This window comes from Symphalangus syndactylus, chromosome 15 (genome assembly GCF_028878055.3).
Source record: "Symphalangus syndactylus isolate Jambi chromosome 15, NHGRI_mSymSyn1-v2.1_pri, whole genome shotgun sequence".
In the NCBI taxonomy this organism is placed as follows: domain Eukaryota; kingdom Metazoa; phylum Chordata; class Mammalia; order Primates; family Hylobatidae; genus Symphalangus; species Symphalangus syndactylus.
This window is the reverse complement of record NC_072437.2, coordinates 25,505,529-25,531,697: the sequence shown is the minus strand read 5'-3', so window position 1 is coordinate 25,531,697 and position 26,169 is coordinate 25,505,529. Positions and strand designations below refer to the sequence as shown.

General features: G+C 38.3%; 1 protein-coding gene across 6 annotated transcripts in view; it reads right to left on the bottom strand.

Annotated features, from left to right (window-relative positions):
* LOC129464103 (UDP-glucose:glycoprotein glucosyltransferase 2) overlaps positions 1 to 26,169 on the bottom strand; it is a 264,841-nt gene that overhangs the window by 1,131 nt on the left and 237,541 nt on the right. The gene's annotated exons all lie outside the window — the stretch shown is intronic.

The window sequence follows — 26,169 nt, the reverse complement described above, 5'->3', positions numbered from 1 at the left end:
TAAGTAAAGGACCGTCTGTGGAAAATCTATGCCTGTCAGCTCCCCACCCCACTCTCATTCTTCTGAATCCAAAAGAGAAACTGACAGCCTGGTATTAGCTATTCTTTTTTTTTTTTTTTTTTTTTTTTTTTGAGATGGAGTCTCACTCAGTCGCCCAGGCTGGCCAGCTCCGCCTTCCAGGTTCACGCCATTCTCCTGCCTCAGCCTCCCGAGTAGCTGGGACTACAGGCGCCCGCCACCATGCCCAGCTAATTTTTTTGTATTTTTGGGAGAGACGGGGTTTCACCGTGTTAGCCAGGATGGTCTCGATCTCCTGACCTCATGATCTGCCTGTCTCGGCCTCCCAAAGTGCTGGGATTACAGGCGTAAGCCACTGTGCCCAGCCAACAGCCTGGTATCTATTCTAAGATAAAAAGTGGAAGTCTATTCTTGAAAGAAAATTGAACAATTCTGAGAGAGACAAAGAGGGAGAAATAAAGGGTGGGAGAGAGGGGGAAAGAGTTTTTTTTTTTTTTTTTTTTTTTTGGAGATGAAGTTTCACTCTTGTTGCCCAGATTGGAGTGTAATGGCATGATATCTTGGCTCACCGCAACCTCTGCCTCCCGGGTTCAAGCAATTCTCCTGCCTCAGCCTCCCGAGTAGCTGGGATTACAGGCATGCACCACCACGCCTGGCTAATTTTGTATGTTTAGTAGAGATGGGGTTTCTCCATGTTGGTCAGGCTGGTCTCGAACTCCAGACCTCAGGTGATCCACCCGCCTTGGCCTCCCAAAGTGCTGGGATTACAGGTGTGAGCCACCGTGCCCGGCCGAAAAGAGGTATTTTTATATGAGTGTCTGCTCTTGAGTAAAGCGCCCTCATTTGGGCTTTTGGGGTGGTGTATAGGATGGGCTTCGATCTGTTCCATGACCATACACCTAGAAGGAGGCCTGCTAGTTGTACACCGTGGATTAGTTAGTAATTAACCCTCCCATTTGTGGAAGCCTATTGGAGAAACACATTTAAACCCTGGCAGAGGAAACCCACACCAGTTATTATATTGATCAATCTAATATTTCATTCTTAAATATATACAAACAGCCAAAGATCTCCAGGTTTCTGAGGAAGACCAGTAACAAAAGAAAAATGGGCCACGATGAATACATAAAACAGCTTAAACAAAAAGGAACTGAAAAGAACTAAAGCAATATTCAAAACAGTTCTAATTGGTATTTCAGGGGATATTAGAAAAAATCAGTGAAACTATAAAACGAACAAAATGAAATTAAAAAGAAGCAAGCAGGGAAAAGAAAGATCTGTTAGAAATTAAGAAGTGATTACCCTTCTAAAATAAATGAATAGAAAGATTGAAGATAATGTCAAAGAATTTTTTCGGAACACAAATTAAAGGAAAAAATATACAAAAGAAAATATAAGTACAAAAGATCTATAGGACTAAGAAGACAATTCTATTTACAGTAGCATCAAAAGGATCAAAATAATTAGGAATGAACCTAATCTAGGAGGTGAAACATGTGTATACTGAAAATAACAAAAACTGCTGAGAGAAATGAAAGAAGACACAAATAAATGGAAATACATTCCATGTTCATGAGCTGGAAATTTAATATTAAGATGTCTATACTACCCAAAGCAATCTACAGATTCAGATTCAACAAAATCCCTATAAAAACCCCAATGATGCTTTTTATAGAAACAGGAAAATTCATCCTGAAATTCATAATCACAAGGGATACTGAAAACATTATGAAAAAGAATGAAGTTGGCAGATTCACATTTCCTGATTTTATAACATATTACAAAGCTTCAGTAATGAAAACAGTATGGTCCTGGCATAAAGACAAACAGCCCAATGGAATAGACAGCCCAGAAATAAACTCTTGTCTATATGATCAATTCATCTTTGATAAGGATGCCAAGAATACTCAGTGGGAAAATAACAGTCTCCTTCATAAATGGAGTTGGGCATACTGGATATTTACACACAAAAGAATAAAGCTGGACTCCTATCTTACATGACACATGAAAATTAACTAAAAATGGATTAAAAACCTAAATATAAGACCTGAAATTATAAAACTACTGAGGAACACATAGGGAAAAATCTTCATGACACTGACATGGCAATGAGACTTCTTACGTATGACACCAAAAATATAACAAAAGTAAAAACAGATAGATGGGATTATATTAAACCTAAAAACCTTTGTGTATCAAATGACACCATCAACAGAGTGGAAAGGTAACCTAGCAAATCACAGAAAATATCTGCAAATCACATATCTGATAAGCCATTAATATTCACAATATATAAAGAAACCCTGCAACTCAAAAACAAAAAATCAAATAACCTGATTAAAAAATGGGCAAAGAACTTGAATATACATTTCTTCAAAGATGATATACAAATAGTCAGCAAACATAAGAAAATATGCTCAATATCACTAATCATTAGAGAAATGCATAACAAAACCACAAGGAAATTATTACCTCAGACCCATTAGTATGACTGCTATTAAAAAAAAAAAAAGCCAGAAAATAAGAAGCGTTGGTGAGGATATGGAGAAATTGGAACTCTTTTGCACTGTTGATAGGAGTGTAAAATAATGCAACTGCTATGAAAAATAGAGGTTCCTTAAATATTCATATGATTTGGCAATCCTATTTCGGGATATATATATCCAAAATAATGGAAAGCCGGGTCTCAAAGAGATATACACACACATGTCCACAGCTGCATTACTCACGGTAGCCAAAAGGTGAAAGCAAACCAAATGTCCATCGATGGATGAATGGGTAAACAAAATGTGGCAATATATATATATACAATGGGATTTTATTCAGTCTTTTAAAAGGGAAGGAAATTCTGTCACATGTTACAACATGAATAAATCTTGACAATATTATGCTGAGTGAAATCAGCCAGTCACAAAAAAAATAAATACTATATTATCCCATTTATATAATCTAGAGTAGTCAAATACATAGAGTAGAATGATGTTTGCCAGGGGCTAGGGAGACAGGGGGAAGGGGAACTGTTAATGAGTACAGAGTTTCGGATTTGCAATACAAAAAACTTCTGGAGCTCTATTTCAAAACAATGTGAATATACTTAACATTACTGAACTTAAAACAGTAAATCTTGTTACATGATTTTTTTAACCACAATGAAAAAACACATAAAAATGGTATTGGATTGAACCAAGAGGTATAAAAATCCAACTAGTTAGAATCCTGGACAGACAGAACAGAGATAAGGGGGAAAGAGATAGATTATTTAAAACAAAAAAAAAACAAAACAAAAACACAGTGGAAAAAAAAAAGTCCAAGGCTAAACAAAGACATGAGTCATTAAACACACAAGCAGACAAATTTATGGGATGCAATAAAAAAAGTGATCAGGGAAACTTATAGCTGTAAACACTAACATCAAAAAAGAAAAACGATGTCAATTCAGCAACCCAACTTTGTAGCTTAAGGAACTGTAGCTGGTCAGGCAGGAATATGGGTAGCCCGGGCATCAGATTTATGGTTGATATCTGAAATGGGGCAGTCTTGCAGGCTGGGCCCTTAATCTGTGGGGTCTGAAGGTTAACTCCAGGAGTTAATGTCAGAGTTGAAATGAATTACTGGAGATCCAGTTGGTGTCCAGTGAATTGGAGAATTGGTGTTAGAAAAACATTATATATTTGTTGTCAGGAAGAAAGAACATCAGACGGCAGTACTACTCAAAGTGATCTACATATCTGATGCAATCCCTATCAAAACCCCAATGACACTTCTTGCAGAAATAGAAAAACCTAAAATTCATATGAAATCTTGAGGGACCTTAATAGCCAAAACAATTTTAAAAAGAAAAAAAATTGGACTCACTGATTTCAAAACTTACTACAAAGCTACAGTAATTAAAACACTACGGTCCTGGAATAAAAAGAGACATATAGACTAAAGGAATAGAGAGCGCAGAAATAAATCCTTGCATATATGATCAAATGATTCTGACAAGAGTGTTCAGACCATTCAATGGGGAAATGACAGTCTCTCTAACAAATTGTGCTGGGACAACTGGATAGCCACATGCCAAAGAATGAAGTTGGACTCCTACTTTATACCATATTTAAAAATTAAAGATAGATTTAAAAATCTAAGTATAAGACCTAAAACTACAGAGCTCTTAGAAGAAAACATACATGGAAATCTTTGTGAATTGGATTGGGCAATACAGTTGACCCCTGAATAACATGGGGGTTAGGGACACTAAACCCTTGCACAGTTGAAAATCCACATATAACTTTTGACTCTTTAAAAACTTTACTAGTTGGTGGAGCCAAGATGGCCAAATAGGAACAGCTCTGGTCTACAGCTCCCAGCCTGAGCGACACAGAAGACGGGTGATTTCTGCATTTCTGTTTGAGGTACCGGGTTCATCTCACTAGGGAGTGCCAAACAGTGGGTGCAGGACAGTCGGTGAAGCGCACTGTGTGTGAGCCGAAGCAGGGTGAGGCACTGCCTCACTTGGGAAGCGCAAGGGGTCAGGGAGTTCCCTTTCCCACCTTGAAAATCGGGTCAGTCCCACACTAATACTGCGCTTTTCCAATGGGCCTGGAAAATGGCACACCAGGAGATTGTGTCCCGCACCTGGCTCGGAGGGTCCTATGCCCACGGAGTCTCGCTGATTGCTAGCACAGCAGTCTGAGATCAAACTGCAAGGTGGCAGCGAGGCTGGGGGAGGGGTGCCCGCCATTGCCCAGACTTGCTTAGGTAAACAAAGCAGCCAGGAAGCTCGAACTGCATGGAGCCCACCACAGCTCAAGGAGGCCTGCCTGCCTCTGTAGGCTCCACCTCTGGGGGCAGGGCACAGACAAACAAAAATTCAGCAGGAACCTCTGCAGACTTAAATGTCCCTGTCTGACTGACAGCTTTGAAAAGAGTAGTGGTTCTCCCAGCACGCAGCTGGAGACCTGAGGTCGGACAGACTGCCTCCTAAAGTGGGTCCCTCACCCCCAAGCAGCCTAACTGGGAGGCACCTCCCAGTAGGGACAGACTGACACCTCATTCAGCCGGGTACTCCTCTGAGACAAAACTTCCAGAGGAACTATCAGACAGCTGAATTTGTGGTCTCACGAAAATCCGCTGTTCTGCAGCCACCGCTGCTGACACCCAGCCAAACAGGGTCTGGAGTGGACCTCTAGTAAACTCCAACAGACCTGCAGCTGAGGGTCCTGTCTGGTAGAAGGAAAACTAATAAACAGAAAGGACATCCACACCAAAAACCCATCTGTACATCACCATCATCAAAGACCAAACCTAGATAAAACCACAAAGATAGGGAAAAAATAGAGCAGAAAAACTGGAAACTCTAAAAAGCAGAGCACCTCTCCTCCTCCAAAGGAATGCAGTTCCTCACCAGCAACGGAACAAAGCTGTACAGAGGATGACTTTGACGAGTTGAGAGAAGAAGGCTTCAGACGATCAAACTACTCTGAGCTACGAGAGGAAATTCAAAACAATAGCAAAGAAGTTAAAAACTTTGAAAAAAAATTAGACGAATGGATAACTAGAATAACCAATGGAGAGAAGGGCTTAAAGGAGCTGATGGAGCTGAAAGCCAAGTATCGAGAACTATGCGAAGATTGCAGAAGCCTCGGTAGCAGATGCGATCAACTGGAAGAAAGGGTATCGTTGATGGAAGATGAAATGAATGAAATGAAGAGAGAAGGGAAGTTTAGAGAAAAAAGAATAAAAAGAAACGAACAAAGCCTCCATGAAATTTGGGACTATGTGAAAAGACCAAACCTATGCCTGATTGGTGTACCTGAAAATGATGGGGAGAATGGAACCAAGTTGGAAAACACTCTGCAAGATATTATCCAGGAGAACTTCCCCAATCTAGCAAGGCAGGCCAACATTCAGATTCAGGAAATACAGAGAACGCCACAAAGATACTCCTCGAGAAGTGCAACTCCAAGACACATAATTGTCAGATTCACCAAAGTTGAAATGAAGGAAAAAATGTTAAGGGCAGCCAGAGAGAAAGGTCGGGTTACCCACAAAGGGAAGCCCATCAGACTAACAGCTGATCTCTCAGAAGAAACTCTACAAGCCAGAAGAGAGTGGGGGCCAATATTCAACATTCTTTAAGAAAAGAATTTTCAACCCAGAATTTCATATCCAGCCAAACAAAGCTTCATAAGTGAAGGAGAAATAAAATACTTTACAAACAAGCAAACGCTGAGTGATTTTGTCACCACCAGGCCTGCCCTAAAAGAGCTCCTGAAGGAAGCACTAAACATGGAAAGGAACAACCGGTACCAGCCACTGCAAAAACATGCCAAATTGTAAAGACCATCGATGCTAGGAAGAAACTGCATCAACTAACGAGCAAAATAACCAACTAACATCACAATGACAGGATCAGATTCACACATAACAATATTAACTTTAAATGTAAATGGGCTAAATGCTCCAATTAAAAGACACAGACTGGCAAACTGGATAAGGAGTCAGGACCCATCAGTGTGCTGTATTCAGGAAACCCATCTCACCTGCAGAGACACACATAGACTCAAAATAAAGGGATGGAGGAAGATCTATCAAGCAAATGGAAAACAAAAAAAGGCAGGGGTTGCAATCCTAGTCTCTGATAAAATAGACTTTAAACCAACAAAGATCAAAAGAGACAAAGAAGGCCATTACATAATGGTAAAGGGATCAATTCAACAAGAAGAGCTAACTATCCTAAATATATATGTAACCAACACAGGAGCACCCAGATTCCTAAAGCAAGTCCTGAGTGACCTACAAAGGGACTTAAACTCCCACACAATAATAATGGGAGATTTTAATACCCCACTGTCAACATTAGACAGATCAACGAGACAGAAAGTTAACAAGGATATCCAGGAATTGAACTCAGCTCTGCACAAAGTGGATCTAATAGACATTTATAGAACTCTCCACCCCAAATCAACAGAATATACATTTTTTTCAGCACCACACCACACCTATTCCAAAATTGACCACATAGTTGGAAGTAAAGCTCTCCTCAGCAAATGTAAAAGAACAGAAATTATACCAAACTGTCTCTCAGACCACAGTGCAATCAAACTAGAACTCAGGATTAAGAAACTCACTCAAAACCGCTCAACTACATGGAAATTGAACAACCTGCTCCTGAATGACTATTGGGTACATAATGAAATGAAGGCAGAAATAAAGATGTTCTTTGAAACCAACGAGAACAAACACACAACATTCCGGAATCTCTGGGACACATTCAAAGCAGTGTGTAGAGGGAAATTTATAGCACTAAATGCCCACAAGAGAAAGCAGGAAAGATCCAAAATTGACACCCTAACATCACAATTAAAAGAACTAGAAAAGCAAGAGCAAACACATTCAAAAGCTAGCAGAAGGCTAGAAATAACTAAAATCAGAGCAGAACTGAAGGAAATAGAGACACAAAAAACCCTCCAAAAAATTAATGAATCCAGGAGCTGGTTTTTTGAAAAGATCAACAAAATTGATAAACCACTAGCAAGACTAATAAAGAAGAAAAGAGAGAAGAATCAAATAGATGCAATAAAAAATGAAAAAGGGGATATCACCACTGATCCCACAGAACAATCTATCATCAGAGAATACTACAAACACCTCTATGCAAATAAACTAGAAAATCTAGAAGAAATGGATAAATTCCTCGACAAACACACCCTCCCAAGACTAAACCAGGAAGAAGTTGAATCTCTGAATAGACCAATAACAGGTTCTGAAATTGTGGCAATAATCAATACCTTACCAACCAAAAAGAGTCCAGGACCTGATGGATTCACAGCTGAATTCTACCAGAGGTACAAGGAGGAACTGGTACCATTCCTTCTGAAACTATTCCAATCAATAGGAAAAGAGGGAATCCTCCCTAACACATTTTATGAAGCCAGCATCGTCCTGATACCAAAGCCTGGCAGAGACATAACCAAAAAAGAGAATTTCAGACCAATATCCTTGATGAACATTGATGCAAAAATCCTCAATAAAATACTGGCAAATCGAATCCAGCAGCACATCAAAAAGCTTATCCACCATGATCAAGTGGGCTTCATCCCTGGGATGCAAGGCTGGTTCAACATACGCAAATCAATAAGTGTAATCCAGCATATAAACAGAACCAAAGACAAAAACCACATGATTATCTCAAGAGATGCAGAAAAGGCCTTTCACAAAATTCAACAACCCTTCATGCTAAAAACTCTCAATAAATTAGGTATTGATGGGACGTATCTCAAAATAATAAGAGCTATCTATGACAAACCCACGGCCAATGTCATACTGAATGGGCAAAAACTGGAAGCATTCCCTTTGAAAACTGGCACAAGACAGGGATGCCCTCTCTCACCACTCCTATTCAACATAGTGCTGGAAGTTCTGGCCAGAGCAATCAGGCAGGAGAAGGAAATAAAGGGTATTCAATTAGGAAAAGAGGAAGTCAAATTGTCCCTGTTTGCAGATGACATGATTGTATATCTAAAAAACCCCATTCTCTCAGCCCAAAATCTCCTTAAGCTGATTAGCAACTTGAGCAGAGTCTTAGGATACAAAATCAATGTACAAAAATCACAAGCATTCTTGTACACCAATCACAGACAAACAGAGAGCCAAATCAGGAGTGAACTCACATTCACAATTGCTTCAAAGAGAATAAAATACCTAGGAATCCAACTTACAAGGGATGTGAAGGACCTCCTCAAGGAGAACTACAAACCACTGCTCAATGAAATAAAAGAGGATACAAACAAATGGAAGAACATTCCATGCTCATGGGTTGGAAGAATCAATATCGTGAAAATGGCCATACTGCCCAAGGTAATTTATAGATTCAAAGCCATCCTCATCAAGCTACCAATGACTTTCTTCACAGAATTGGAAAAAAGCTACTTTAAAGTTCATATGGAACCAAAAAAGAGCCCGCATCGCCAAGTCAATCCAATCCAATCACGCTACCTGACTTCAAACTATACCACAAGGCTACAGTAACCGAAACAGCATGGTACTGGTACCACAACAGAGACATAGATCAATGGAACAGAACAGAGCCCTCAGAAATGATGCCGCGTGTCTACAACTATCTGATCTTTGACAAACCTGACAAAAACAATAAATGGGGAAAGGATTCCCTATTTAATAAATGGTGCTGGGAAAACTGGCTAGCCATATGTAGAAAGCTGAAACTGGATCCCTTCCTTACACCTTATACAAACATTAATTCAAGATGGATTAAAGACTTAAATGTTAGACCTAAAACCATTAAAATCCTACAAGAAAACCTAGGCAATACCATTCAGGACATAGGCGTGGGCAAGGACTTCATGTCTAAAACACCAAAAGCAATGGCAACAAAAGCCAAAATTGACAAATGGGATCTAATTAAACTAAAGAGCTTCTGCACAGCAAAAGAAACTACCATCAGAGTGAACAGGCAACCTACAGAATGGGAGAAAATTTTTGCAACCTACTCATCTGACAAAGGGCTAATATCCAGAATCTACAATGAACTCAAACAAATTTACAAGAAAAAAACAAACAACCCCATTGAAAAGTGGGGAAAGGACATGAACAGACACTTCTCAAAAGAAGACATTTATGCAGCCAAAAAACACATGAAAAAATGCTCATCATCACTGGCCATCAGAGAAATGCAAATCAAAACCACAATGAGATACCATCTCACACCAGTTAGAATGGCCATCATTAAAAAGTCAGGAAACAACAGGTGCTGGAGAGGATGTGGAGAAATAGGAACACTTTTACACTGTTGGTGGGACTGTAAACTAGTTCAACCATTGTGGAAGTCAGTGTGGCGATTCCTCAGGGATCTAGAACTAGAAATGCCATTTGACCCAGCCATCCCATTACTGGGTATATACCCAAAGGACTATAAATCATGCTGCTATAAAGACACATGTACACATATGTTTATTGCGGCACTATTCACAATAGCAAAGAGTTGGAACCAACCCAAATGTCCAACAACGATAGCCTGGATTAAGAAAATGTGGCACATATACACCATGGAATACTATGCAGCCATAAAAAATGATGAGTTCATGTCCTTTGTAGGGACATGGATGAAAATGGAAAACATCATTCTCAGTAAACTATCGCAAGGACAAAAAACCAAACACTGCATGTTCTCACTCATAGGTGGGAATTGAACAATGAGAACTCATGGACACAGGAAGGGGAACATCACATTCCGGGGACTGTTGTGGGGTGGGGGGAGGGGGGAGGGACAGCATTAGGAGATATACCTAATGCTAAATGACGAGTTAATGGGTGCAGCAAAACAACATGGCACATGGATACATATGTAACAAACCTGCACATTGTGCACATGTACCCTAAAACCTAAAGTATAATAATAAAAAATAAAAAAAATAAAAAAAATAAAAACTTTACTAATAGCCTACTGTTGACTGGAAGCCTTGGAGAAAACATAAACAGTTAACATATTTTGTGTATGTATTATATACTGTATTCTTACAATAAAGGAAGCTAGAGAAAATGTTAAGAAAATCATAAGAGAAAATATACCTTACTATTCATTAAGTGGAAGTGGGTCATCAGAAAGGTCTTCATCCTCATTGTCTTCACATTCCATAGGCTAAGGAAGAGGAGTTGTTCGTTTGGTCTTGCTGTCTCAGGTGGCAGAAGTGGAAGAGGTGGAGGAGGTAGAAGGGGAGGCAGGAGAGGCAGGCACACTCAGTGTAACTTCACAGAAATACCTTGTAATTTCTGTCTGATTTTTTTTGTTATTTCTCTAAAAATGTTTCTATATGGTACCAATCCTTCTTCTGCTGTTTGCTTTAGTTTCAGTCTCCATATCATAGAGGGATCCATGTCATAAAAAGCAAAAGCAGTCTTTAATAATTGGAACTCTTCTGCCAATTGTCTAATGTCAATTTGTTTTCCGGCACTGCTTCTATGTCTTCTTCCTCATTGTCTGGCACTGGTTCAGAAGCACTCATCTCCATCAAGTCATCTTCTGTTAATTCTTCTGGTGTGGTATCTTCTAGCTCTTTAATTTCTTCAGGAAATCCGTATCTTGAAACCCTGAGCCCTCACCTTTTTTTTTTTTTTTTTTTTTTTTTTTGCCGTATTCACAATCTCCTTCATGATTTCCTTGGTTAGCTTTGTCGTAAATCCTGTGAAGTCATGCACAACATCTGGACAGTTTTCTCCAGCAGGAATTTATTGCTTGGGGCTTGATAACTTTCATGGCTTTTTCTAGAACAATGATGGTATTTTCAATATTATCATAATTCCAGACTTTCATGTTCTATCAGGGTTCTCTTCCACAGCACTGACAATCTTTTCCAAAGGGTACTTTGTGTAACAAGGCTTAAAGTTCCTTATGATACCCTGATCTACAGGCTGAATTAGAGATGTTGAGTTTGCAGGCCGATAGACAACTTCAGTGTTGAACTCATGGAGTTCTGGGTGGCCAGAGAGCATTGCCCAATATCAAAAGAACTTTAAAAGGCAGTCCCTTACAGGCAACATACTTCCTGACCTCAGGGACAAAAGCATTGATGGAACCAGTGCAGAGAAAGGGTTCTTGTTGCCCAGACATTCTGTTGTACAGCCAAAAGACTGGCAGCTGGTATTTATCTTTATCTTCAAGGCTTGGGGGTTAGCAGCTTTATAGATAAGAATATTACTGATCTTAAGACCAACTGCATTTGTATAAAATAACAGAGATAGCCTCTCTTCCTGCTTCAAATCCTGGTTTTCATTTCTCTTCCTTACTAACAAATGTCCTTTGTGGCATTTTTTTTTCTACGAACAGGGAAATTTCACCTTCATTAAAAACCTGTTGAGGCAGATATCCTTTCTCCTCAGTGATTTTCTTTTTTTTCTTTCATAATTGAGATTTTATTGGTTGGGTCGAGGATCAGCACACAGACATTTCAATTTGTACACAATTCTTAACATATATACCAAAAATCTAAAAAGCCATGTATTGCAAATTCTTTGTAAAATTACTCTAGTGACTTTCCAGCTTAATATCTGGAGGCAAAATTTCCTTAAGAGGCTATCACATACCAGTATCTTCACATTGATAAGCTGTTAAATACGTCCTACCAGTTCATAACTGAATAGCATATACACTACATACCCAAATTTTCATTCACAGCACATTCACAAAGTTATTGGAAAAACAGGACTATCACAACTAAATATGTTACAGAGTGCATACAATTCAGACAGGGAAATCCATGAATATGGAGTGGTTTTCTTTAGGAAACAATTCTACTAAAAAACAACATGGGAACAGAAGTAATTTAAGATGTTTAAGACATTCAGTACAGGACTGTGACTCCATATTGCTGTTTAGTATGCTTTGTATTATAGGATATAAAAACTAACCCCCCATCTATGGAATGTTAACCTGACACCTAAGATAGTCAAAGCCTCCTATAATTCAATATCTCACACTATTTTCTGGTTATACCAAAAAATAAACTGGTGAATGATTTACCTCTTTTTAAAAAAAGCATTTACACTTAAAAAATGGGATGAGGTGGGATTCCTTCCTTCTTCAAACTGTTTCTAGAGCTACTAAAAAACTTGCATTTACAAAATAGTTGATAAAAATATTCCTCTGAATTGTACAAGAAGGGAGACAGGAACCACTGATAAGACATGGTATAGGATATTAATCAGACTTGGCTTCTTTCTCTCTAGCTTCACTGGAGGCTGAACTCTCCTCGGTTTTTGTTTCTCCATTTTCTGTAGGCAAATCTTCTTTACTTTCTTGGTTAGCCACTTCAGCCCGTTTTCCCTTTCCTCCTCCTTTCCCTTTTGTCTGCACGTTCTGTCTGGAGATTTATCCTTTTCTGCTGCCTTTTCTGGCTTAGTTTCCACTTTTGCAGGGGCAGGTTTAGCTGACAAGTGTGCAGATCTCCTCTCTTGAGCTACTCCTTTGCTGTCCCTTCGGTGGAGCTGACCTTCCTCTTGGCATCCTAGCAGCAGAGAGGGTGTGTGCCAAGTGCCTGCAGGCTGCAGCACACTGAGACCCTTAGCGAAGCTGGGCTGCCTGGCTGCTGCGGCTCCTCCCATCACCCGAGCTGCTCGGGTGATTTTCTTAATGGCATCTGGGAACTTGTCTGCTGCCTCTTGGTTGGCAGAAGCTGCTTCTCCTATTATCTTGACTTTTAAAAAACCAAACCTCATTCTAAAATTATCAAACCATCCTTTGCTGGCATTAAATTCTCCAGTTTTAGATGCTGCACCTTACTTTTGCTTAAAGTTGTCACATAATGACTTTTGTTTTTCTTGAATTATATTAGTCTACAGGTGAGCCTTTCTTATAGTAATCCTGCACCCACATAAAAGCTGCATTTTTAATATGAGATAAATAGGCATTTTGCAAGAAGTATAAAGTTTTGGTGCCTGCTGACATAGCTGCAGTGACAACTTCACAAAATTTTCATTTCTTTTTTCAATGGTCCTTACACTGGATACATTTATCTTGAAGTGGATAACCACATGTGACGACCTCAATCTGCTGTACATATCAAGCAATTTGACTTTTTTTTTGTAATATCATGGCTTTTTTCTCTGCTTCTTGGGAGCACTTCTGGCATCACCAGTGATAATCCACGACTTCATTTGGGTCCCATGGTATTATTCAAATTTTATGGTATTGCACTAAACACAGTATGAACTGCTCATGTGGAGATGGTTAGTGTTTTAAGCAGATACACCACTTGAGCTCACTGCAACAGCAGCAGGAGGTGGCTATGACATTATTACAGTAGCATAGTATGTACTACAGTTAATTTTATGTTTGTTTATATTTCTCAACTGCCTATGATGCCATGTATGGTCTGTATTCGTGTGCATACATTTATCAATTTTAACTTTTAATAATAGACTTGTGGATATTTTATACAGTAAATAATAAAACAGACTAGTATCTACATATGTTTTATGCATTCATGACATACCTAGCTTTTTAGTCTTTTCAATATTTCTAGGCTACATGGTTCTTCTGCAAGTTTTTTCAAATTGTTGCAAATATCCAAAAAATTTTCCAATATGTTTGTTGAAAAAAATCTACAGATAGGTGAACCTGTGCTGTTCAAACCTGTGTTGCTAAAGGGTCAAATGTAGTTTCTTAGCTATAGTACCAAAAACACAAGCAAGGAAAGACAAAAAAACCTGAGTATCAAAAATATAAACATTTGTACCGCAAAGGACATCATCAAGAAAATGAAAAGACAACCAAAAATGGGAAAACATTTTATAAATCACACCTGGTAAGGTACTTGTATCTAAAATATATAAAGAACTCTTACAAATACACAACAAAAAGAAAACACAATTCAAAAATAGGCAAAGGATCTCAATAGATATTTCTCTAAAAAAGATATACAGACTGCCAATAAGCATACAATAGGATGGTGAACATCATTTGCCATCAGGGAAATACAAATCAAAACCACAGTGAGATACTACTTCTCAGCCACTATGATATTTTTAATCAAAAAGACATAATAAGTATTGACAAGGATGTAGGGAGATTAGAATCCTCATATACCTCTGGTGGAAATGCAAAATACAGCCAGTGGTTTTGGAAAATAGTCTGACAGGTCCTCAAGTGGTTAAACATAGAGTTACCATATGACCCAGTGATTTCACTAAGTATAAACCCAAGGAAAATGAAAACAATATCCACTTAAAGCTTGTATATAAATATTCATAGGAATATATTTTAACAGCATAATGCTAAGTGAAATAAGCCACTTACAAATTATGACATTGGACAATCCTACCCATGTGAAATCTCTAGGCAAATCTGTGGAGACAGAAGTAGACTCGTAGTACTTTATAGATCAGTTGTTCAGGGTCAGGGAGATAGGGAAATTAGGCGGTGAGCTAAAGAGGACAGGATTTCTTTATGGGGTAGTGAATATGTTCTAATTTTGATTGCTGTGATGGATGCACAACTCTGTGAATATACTAAAAGCCATTGAACTATACACTTTGAATTAGTGAATTGTAAAGTATGTGAATTATATAATAAAGCTGTAGATAATTGTTTAAAATGCAAATAGAAACAATGTAATATGGGATTAATAATATATAATAGTAAAATATAACAATAGCATAAGAGAAAAGAGGAAAAAACAGAAGTTTAAGGTTGCAAGGTTCCTACACTATATATGAAACAAAGTAATATAATTTAAGGTTGACTATAGTGTGTTAGAGACATATATTCTAAACTGTAGAGAAACTTCATTAAAAAATAAAGGAAGTATGGCTAATAAAATAATACTGGAGATAAAATGGAATTTGAAGAAAAAAACCCAAAACAAGGCAGAAAAAGAAGGAAAAAAGGCATAAGGCGCACAGATCAAACAGAAAAATAGGAAATGGCTTCTTTAAATCCAATCATATCCATAATTACAATAAATGTAATGCTTTAAATGAAAGGTTAGCAAACTTTTACTGTAAAAAGACAGATAATAAATATTTTTAATTGTGGACTGTATAATCTCCACCAAAACTATGCAACTGCCACTGCAGCACAAAACAGCCACAGATAATACATGAATGAATGAGCAAATCTATGTCCCAATGAAATTTTAGAAACACTAGAAATTTGGATATAATTTTCATGTACCACGAGTTATTACTCTTTTGATTTTTTCCAACCATTTAAAAATGTAAAAATTCTTAGGGGCTGTATAAAAGCAGATTTACCCACAGAGCACCCTTGTATAAATTGGCCCACCCTTGTATAAATACTACACTGACAAGCAGTATTTAAGATTGGATAAAAAGACCCAACTATATGCTCTCTGCAAGAAACCCACCCTCATATACTAACAGATAGATTTTAAGTAAAAGGATAAAAAATACACTATGCAAACATTAAAAACACAAAAGCTTGAGGGTCTATATAAACATCAGATAATGCAGTCTCCAGAATGAGAGATTACCGGCTAATTATACAGTTTGAATTTTTGCCCCCATCTATATCTCATATTGAATTGAGTTGTAATTCCCAATGCTGGAGGTGGGGGCTTGATGGGAGGTAGTTTGGGTCTTGGTGGCAGTCCTTCATGGCTTGGTGCTGTCTTTGCGATAGTGAGTTCTCATAAGATCTGGTTGTTTAAAAGTGTGTGGTACACCATACCCACCTTACTCTCTCTCATCTTGCTCCTGCTTTCACCATGTGATATGCCTGCTCCCACTTCACCTTCGCTACCAGTAAAAGCCCCCTGAAGCCTCCCCCATTTATGGGGTAGTGAAAATGTTCTAAAGTTGATTGCTGTGATGGATGCACAACTCCCTGAATATACTAAAAGTGATTGAACTATACATTTTGATCGGTGAATTGTATAGTATGTGAATTTATCACCCCAGAACCCAAGTGATGTTGGCACCATGCTTGTACAGCCTGAGAACCATGAACCAATTAAATCTCTTTATAAATCACCCAGTCTCGGTATTTTTTTATGGCAGTGCAAGAATGGCCTAATACAGAAAACTGGTACCAAGGAGTGGGACACTGCTATGAAGATACCTGAAAACGTGGACACAACTTTGGAATTGGGTAATAGCAGAGGCTGGAAGAGTTTGGAGGGCTCAAAAGAAAATAGGAAGATAAAGGAAAGTTTGGAACATCTCAGAGATTGGTTAATGGTTGTGACCAAAATGCTCATAGTGATATGGACAGTGAAGTGAGGTCTAAGATGGAAATGAGGAAATGACTGGGAACTGGAGCAAAGTCACACATATTATGCTTTAGCAAAGAACTTGGCTGCATTCTGTTTGTGCCCTAGGGATCTGTGGAAGTTTGACTTCAAAGCGATGATTTAGGGTATCTGGTAGAAGAAATTTCTAAGCAGTAAAGTATTTAATATGTGGCCTGGCCATTTCTAGCAAGCTATGCTCAGATGTGGGAGCAAATAAATGATTTAAAGTTGGAACTTTTAAAAGGGAAGCAGGGTATAAAAGTGGAAAATTTGCAGCCTGGCCATGTAGAAAATAAAAGCTTGTTTTCAAAGGAAGAATCCAAGCAGGCTGTGGAGCAACCACTTGCTAGAGATATTTGCATAAACAAAAGGGAGCCAAGAGCTAACATCCAAGACAATGAGAAAAAGTCCTCAAAGGCATTTCAGAGACCTTTACAGCAGCCCTTCCCATTATAGGCCCAGAGACCTAGAAGGGAAGAATGGTTTCATGGGCCAGGCCCAGGGCCCTGCTGCCCTGCACAGCCTCAATTCACTGTTATTCTCATTCTGACCACTCTGGCTCCAGCATCGGCTGAAGGAGCCCCATATATATCTCAGGCTGCTACTTCAGAGGGTGCAAGCCATAAGCCTTAGTGGCTGTCATGTGATGTTAAGCCTGTAGGCATGCAGAGTGCAAGAGTGAATGAGGCTTGGCAGCCACTGCCTAGATTTCAGAGAATGTATTTAAAAAGTCTAGGTATCTAGGCAGAAGCCTGCTACAAGGGTAGAGCCTTAGAGAGAACCTCTACTAGGGAAGTATGGAGTGAAAAAGTGGGATTGTACCCCCCCACAGAGAGTCCCCACCGGGGGACTGCCTACTAGAGCTATGAGAAGAGGGCCACTGTCCTCCAGAGCCCAAAACAGTAGATCCACTGGCAGCTTGCACCTTCAGTGTGGAAAAGCTGTAGGCACTCAACTCTAGCCTGTGACAGTAGCCTCGGGAGTTGAACACTGCAAGGCCACAGGGGTGGAACTGCTCAAGGCTTTGGGAGCCCACCCCTTATATCAGTGTACCTGGATGTGGGACATGGAGTCAAAGGAGATTATTTTGCAGCTTTATGATTTAATGACTGCCCTGCTGGGTTTTGGACCTGTGTGGGCCTGTAGCCCCTTTCTTTTGGCCAATTTTTTCCTTTTGGAAGAGGAATGTTTACCCAAAGCTTACATCTCCTTTGTATCTTGGAAGTAACTAGCTTGTTTTTTATTTTACAGGCTCATAGGTGGAAGGGATTTGCCTCAGATCTCATGTCCTTCTCACATTATAAAATACAATCATGCCTTCCCAATAGTCTCCTAAAGTCTTAACTCATTCCAGCATTAACTCAAAACTCCAAAGTCCAAAGTCTCATCTGAGGCAATCTCCTTTGACTTCAACTCATTCTATTAGACAAGCATTACTTTGACATTAACACCAGATAAAGGCATTAAGAAAATGATAGAACAATATCCTCCACAAACACAGATGCAAAAATCTTTAAGAAAATTTCAGGAAATTGAAACCAGCAATATATAAAAAGGATCCTCCATCATAGCCAAGTAGACTTTATCTCAGAAATACAAGGTTGATTAAACACTGTAATGTCAATCAGTATAATTTATATATTAACTACAAGAGAAAAGCCATATGATCATCTCAACAGCTATTGAAAAAGCATTTGACATACTCAAGTATCAATTTATGATTAAAACTCCCAGTAAACTAGGAATAAAAGGAAACTTTTACAGCCTGATAAAGGACATCTATGAAGACCCAGAGCTAACATCATACATAATGCTCTAAAACTAAATGCCTTCTCACTAAGATGAAAAACAGGCATGGAAGGGTATCTGTTCTCAACCCAGAGGCCCTTGCCAGTCCAGCACAACAAGAAAAATAAATAAAACACATTACTATAAAGACTGGAAAGGGAAAAAGTAAAACTATTTTTATTTGCTGAAGATATGATCCATTGTGAAGACAATCCTGTGAACTCTACAACTATAACAGGACCCATTATGAAAAAATTCCTAAGAACTCTACTAGAACTAATAAGTGAGTATAGCAAAGCCACAGGACGTAAGTCCAATATACAAAAATGAATTATATTTCTATGTATTAGCAACAAACAAGAAATTTAAAAATACCATTTATATTTAGCATTCAGTTATGAAATTCTTAGTAAAATATGTACACTGCAAACTGAAACTCTGCTGGGAGTAATTAAAGACCAAAATAAATCAAGAAACATACCATATTCATGAACTGGAAGCTCAATATAATCAACACATTAATCTTCACCAAACTGATTTAACAAGAGTTGCAATCAAAATCTCAGAGGGCTTTTTTGTTTTTCCAAAGAAATTCAAAATCTAAAACTTAAAAAAGAGCAAAAATCTTGAATAGGCACTTTGCAAAAAAACTTACAATATACAGATGGCCAATAAGCACAATGATATGGTTTGGATCTGTGTCCTCACCAAATCTCATCCCCAGTGTTGGAGGTGGGAGGGTGTAATTCCCTGGTAGGAGGTAACTGGACCACGGGGGCAGAATCCTCATGAATGGGTTAGCACCATCCCCTTGGTGCTCTTCTTGTGATAGTGAGTGAGTTAGTGTGAGATCTGGTTGTTTAAAAGTGTGTGGCACTTTCCCTTTCTCCCTCTTGGTCCTGTTCCTCCCATGTAAGACACCTGCTCCTGCTTTGCCTTTCACCATGAATAACAGCTCCTTGAGGCTTCCCCAGAAGCAGATGCTGCCATGCTTCTTGTAGAGCCTGCGGAACCGCACATGCCAATTAAACCTCTTTTCTTTATAAATTACCCAGTCTCAGGTATTTCTTAATGGCAGTGTAAGAACGAACTAATGTTATAATTAGTCTGTAGGGAAATGTAAGTTGAAACTACAACAATATATCACTATGCATCCATTAAATTGAGAGTGATGATATCAAATGTTAGTGAGGAAGTACAGCAATTGGAACTCTCATATGTTGTTGGTTAGAATGTTACAACCACTTTGGAAAACAGCTTCTCAGCCTCTTAGGTTAAATACAAGCTTTCCATATGACCCAACACCCCCCCATACTACTAGGTATTTACAGAAGAGAAACGAAAACATATGGTCCAGACTAAGACTAATAATAGCCCCAAACTGGAAATAACCCAAATGTTCATCAAATAGAAAGGATAAGCATAGAATAGTATATCTATACAATGGAATAGCATTCAAGAATAAAAAGGAATAATCTATTGATATATTCAACAACATGGTAAGTCTTTGGTTTCAATTTTGTGAATTCAAACAAAAGAATATATACTTATTCAACGTATGGCACTGGAGGAAAGGCACAACTGTTACAACAGAAAGCAGGTTAGTGATTGTAAGTGTTGGGTGTGGAAAGGAAGGTTCTGCCACAAAGGTGAATTGCAGAGCTGCATGGGGTGAGGAAAACGTTCTACATCTTGACTGTGATGGTGGTTACATGACTGTAATATTATTAAAAAGTCACTAAACTGGGCTGTGCACAGTGGCTCATGCCTGTAATCCCAGCACTTTGGGAGGCTGAAGTAGGCAGATCACTTGAGGTCAGGAGTTTGAGACCAGCCTGGCCAACATGGCGAAACCCCCTCTCTACTAAAAATACAAAAATTATCCAGGCATGTTGGTACACGCTTGTAATCCCAGCTACTTTGAGAAGCTGAGACGCAAAAATCTCTTGAACCTGGGAGGTGGAGGTTGCAGTGAGCTGAGATCACACCATTGCATTCCAGCCTGGATAACAAAGCAAGACTTTGTCTCAAAAAAAAGTCACTAAACTGTATGCTTAAAATTGGTGAATCTTATACCTTAGTAAAGATTAATAAAAACAAACAAAAAATCAAAGTGTAACATAAGATCATAAACATTCTGGCATAATCAGTTAAGTATAAGGGTAACAACTCAAAAGTTAGAAAAATTTATACTCAGATTAAAAGGAAAGACCACGTGTAATGCCTCAGGCCTGTAATCCCAGCACTTTGCGGGGCTGAGATAGGCAGATTGCTTCAGGCCAGGAGTTGGAGACCAGCCTGGACAACATAGCGAGACCCCGTCCCTACAGAAGAAACAAAATTAGCTGGGCATGGTGGCACATGCCTGTGGTCCCAGATACTTGGGAGGCTGAGGTGGCAGGATTGCTTGAGCCCAGGAGTTTGAGGCTGCAGTGAGCTATGATTGCCACTGCATTCCAGCTTGGGCAACAGAATGACAGCCTGTCTCTAAAACACAAAATAAAAACATTGGAAGCAAAAAACCACAATGTAAGTATAAAAAATATATACCTAAAACTTACGAATGTTGAAAATAAAAGGCTGAATGAAGACATGCAATAGCAAATTCAACTAAAAAAAAAGCAAAGATTATAACATTAGAAGCTTCATTAAAGAAAAAAGCCATGATGAAAAACTTAAATTCTAAGAGGGAGCAATATTACAGATGATATTCATTGCCTATCATGAAATTAAACTAGAAATTGATACCAAAATTAGGAGAAAACCCACTACTATAGGAAAATTAAAATGAAAACAATAACTTCTCTTTGAACCAAATAAAAAATTAAACCCAAACTATATTATAAAAATTATAATAAAAGTCTAGTATTTATCAGAATTAGAACCTGGGAGAAAAATGCATAGCACCAAAAATACCCTGGCCAGGCACTCATGCCTATTATCCCAACATTTTGGGAGGCCAAGGCGGGAGGATGGCTTGAGCCAGGGAGTTCCAGAACAGCCCTGGGCAATGCAGTGAGCCCTCGTCTCTACTGAAAACAACAATAATAAATTAGCTGGGAGCAATGGTGCACGCCTGTAGTCCCAGCTACTCAGGAGGCTGAAGCTGGAAAATTGCTTGAGCCTAGGAGATGGAGGATGCAATGAGCCATGACTGCGCACTACCTGCAAGCCTGGGAGGCAGTGTGAGACCCTGTCTCAAAAAAAGAAAAGAAAATCTTTGCATTGACATCTGTTTCCAGAACAACGTGGCAGCAGCTTATTTGTGAATTGTCCCTCTTTCTTATTGTTAATAACATATAACAACGAGAAGAAAACAAAACAAAATCCACAAACAACATTTCAGCAAAACTAAGAAACAGAAAACCTACAAACTCAAAATTGTGGTTAAGTACTGCCGAAAATAGAGTTGTACAGCAGAACTGGATGGGAAGTTGCAAAGGTACTATGGAAGAGAAACATGTTATGCGAAAGGTGGTCTGACAGGTGCTCAGAAGTCTCTAGCATCTTCCAGAAGAGCAAGAGCCTGTTACTGAGAGGGAATGCCTGTGAGTGTGACGTAACTTGAACAAGGCAGGACTGATTACTGGGGAGGCAGAGAGAGAAAGCTAATCAAGGCTCAGGCTGCGGGTACAGAGGGGGAAGAGCTCACAAAATACCAGCTACAGTGGCATCACCTGGGATGGCAAGAGGAGGGATCTGTGAAACAGAGACCTGCAGGAAGAAGCCTTCCTCAACCAGGCTAGGACCTGGGAGCCAGAGCTGGGGACACATGGAAGAGTTACCTCTAGGCCTTTCCCATAGCAGCAGTAGAGAAAACACTGAACTACAAAGTTGAAACAACCATGACCCATTATATATTACCTTCTCTAGCATTCTCCTGTGCTCCAAGTCTAGGAAACTCTTTCATTCAAAAATTCATTGAAAATACTATGAGAAATAAAAAATAGGCTAACATTCATACAGTTAATGAAAACTTACCCCAAAATCACACAAAGTAGATGAAAATTATAACTTAAGATTCCAAGATGAGCTAAAAAGTTTTTAAATATTGATAATATATTACCTTTCTTGGTGTTTCCCTTTATTATACTCTTGAATATGTTTAAGCTTTTATTACATTTGTCAACTTTCAACATCACTTGACTGCCAGTTATTACAAATAGAGTAGTAAGCAAGTTTATTCTTCTGTCTACTTTTTCTCCCCTTTCTATTTTTGTTGTTGTATTATTCCTGCATTATTAGACTAACATTTATTTATATACCATTGTTATCCTTATGTCTATCTTTGATTTAGTCACTGCTCACCACCAAAATAAATGAGCTTATGGAAGCTCTAAAAGCATAATGAATAAAATAGACCTTATATATATACACACACACACATATACATGTATACATGTGTATGTGTGTATGTAATAGTATATATGTATATATGTATGTATGTATCTATACTTTGGTAAAGAGAATGCATCTTCTCTTTAAGAACTCATGAAACATTCATAAAAACTGATATTAGGCCACAAAGAAAACAACAATAGATTGTAAAAGGAAGAAATAATACAGACAGTATTATTTGATCTCAATACAATAACAATAGAAATAACAAAATCAGAAAACATAAGGCTCTTTCAATAGGAAAACATCAGTCTTCATTATACAACTCTTAGGTCAAAGGGTAGAATCAACTAAAACTGAGCTAACACAATGTAGAAAAACAGGAGAAAAATAAGAGAAAGCATGAATGTACAAAATAAGAAACGAAACAGGCCGGATGTGGTGGCCCATGCCTGTAATCCCAGAACTTTGGGAGGCCAAGGTGGGCAGATCACTTGAAGCCAGGAGTTCAAGACCAGCTTGACCAACATGGCAAAACCTCATCTCTACTAAAAATACAAAAATTAGCCAGGCATGGTGGCACACACTTATAATCTCACCTAGTCGGAAGGCTGAGGCACAAGAATCACTTGAACCTGGGAGGCAGAGTTTGAGCTGAAACTGCACCACTTTACTCCAGCCTGTGTGACAGAGTGAAACTGTCTCAAAAAAAAAAAAAAAAAAAAAAGAAAAAAGAAAAGAAGCAAGAAACAAAGGCTTTTATTTTTTTAAAGGGAATACTTTTTACAACACTATATAATATATTCAATATAAATCTTTTTCTTGGAAAACATAATTTGCCAAAACTGACTCCAGAAGCTATATAAAGCCTGAACAGACTAATTTCCACAGAAGAAGCAGAGAAAGCAGTCTACTCTCCTAAAAAGCCCCATGTCCCACTGCTATGTAAACTGTTCCAGAGCACAAAAAAGGAATACAAAGCTCCTAATTCTTTTTATGAAGTGGTGGTAACTGTGGTAACAATAGAAAAATAAATATTAAAACCTGAAAAAATTGCACAAAAGAGCACTACAGTTTTCATCTATGAATATTGATGCAAAAATATTTAGACATTAGAGACAAGACTATCAGCACAGATAAGAATAATAGGTCATGACCAAGTGAAGTTTATTCTTTTTTAAAATTTTTATTTCAATAGCTTTTGGCGTGCAAGTGGTTTTCGGTTACTTGGATGTATTCCATTGTGGTGAATTCTCAGATTTTAGTGTACCCGTCACCTGAGCAGTGTATTTACATTGTATCTAATATGTAGTCTTTTATCCCTCACTCCCTTTTCCCTCCCTCCCCCTCTCCCCCTCAAGCCCCCAAAGTCCATTATATCACTGTATGTATTTGTGTCCTCATAGTTTAGCTCTCACTTATAAGTGAGAACATACAGTATTTGATTTTCCATTCCGGAATTACTTCACTTAGAATAATGGCCACCCAGTTGCTATAAAATACATTATTTTGTTCCTTATTAGTATTTTCATTCCTTTTAGTCCAGGGGATATATATACCATGTTTTCTTTATCTACTCATTGGTTAAGGCATTTAAGTTGGTTCTTTGCAACTGTGAAATGTGCTGCTATAAACGTGTGTGCATGTGTCTTTCTCATACAATGACTTCTTCTCCAGTGGGGAGATACCCAGCAGCGGGATTTCTGTATTGAATGGTAGATCTACTTTTAGTTCTTTAAAGAGTTTCCATACTGTTTTCCATAGAGGTTGCACTAATATACAGTCCCACCAGCAGGGTAAAAGTGTTCCCTTTTCACCACATCCATGCCAACATCTATTCATTTATGACTTTTTCTTTATGACCATTCTTGCAGGAGTAAGGTGGTATCTCATTGTGGTTTTAACTTGTATTTCCCTGCTGAATAGTAATGTTGGGCATTTTTTTCATGTTTGTTGGCCATTTATGCATCTTCTTTTGACAAATTTCTATTCATGTCCTTTGCCCACTTTTGATGGGATTATTTGTTTTCTTCTTGCTAATTTGAGTTTTTTGTAGATTCTGGATACTAGTCCTTTGTTAGATGCATAGTTTACAAATACTTTCTCCCACTCTGTGGGTTGTAGGTTTAGTCTCATGAGTATTTCTTTTGCTATGCAAAAGCTTTTTAATTAGGTCCCATTTATTTATTTTTGTTGCATTTGCTTTTGGAGTCTTGGTCATGAATTCTTTGCCTATGCCAATGTCCAGAAGAGATTTTCCAGTATTATTGTCTAGAATGTTTATGGTTACAGATTTAAGTCTTTGACCATCTTAATTTTTGTATAAGGTGAGAAATGGGGATGTGGTTTCATTCTTCTATATGTGGCTTGCAAATTTTCCCAGCACCATTTATTGAATAGGGTGACCTTTCCCCAGTTCATGTTTTTTAATGCTTTGTCAAAGAACAGTTGGCTGTAAGTATTTGGCTTCATTTCTGTGTTCTCTCTTCTGTTCCATTGGTCTACATGCCTATTTTTATACCAGCATCACTCTGTTTTGCTAATTATAGCCTTGTAGAATTTGAAGTCTGGTGATGTGATGCTTCTGGATTTGTTCTTTTTGTTTAGGATTGCTTTAGCTATTCAGGCTCTTTTTTTGGTTCCATATGAATTTTAGGGTTGTTTTTCCTAGCTCTGTGAAAAATCATAGGGTATTTGGATGGTAATTGCATTGAATCTGTAGGTTGCATTGGGCAGTATAGTCATTTTCACAATATTATTTCCATAGCATGTGTTTTCATTTGTGTCATCTATGATGATTTCTTTCAGCAGTTTTCCTTGTAGGGATCTTTTACCTCCTTGGTTAGGTATATGCGCAGGTATTTTCTTTTCTTTGCAGCTGTTATAAAAGGGATTGACTTCTTGATTTGCTTCTTAGCTTGGTCATCCTTCGTGTATAGCAGTGCTACTGATTTGTGCGCAGTGACTTTGTAGCCTGAGACTTTATTGAATTAGCTTAACAGAACTAGGATTTTTTTGGATTAGTCTTTAGGGTTTTCTAGGTAGATGGTCATATCACTGGTGAATAGCACTAGTTTGACTTCCTCTTTTCCACTTTGTATGTCCTTTATTTCTTTTGCTTGCCTAATTGCTCTGGCTAGGACTTCCACTACTATGCTAATAGTTTGTACATGTAAAGGTGTTCATAGCGGTCTCGAACGATCTTTTGCATTTCTGCAGTATTGTTTGTGATGTCTCCGGTTTCATTTCAAATTGAGCTTATTTGGATTTTCTCTCT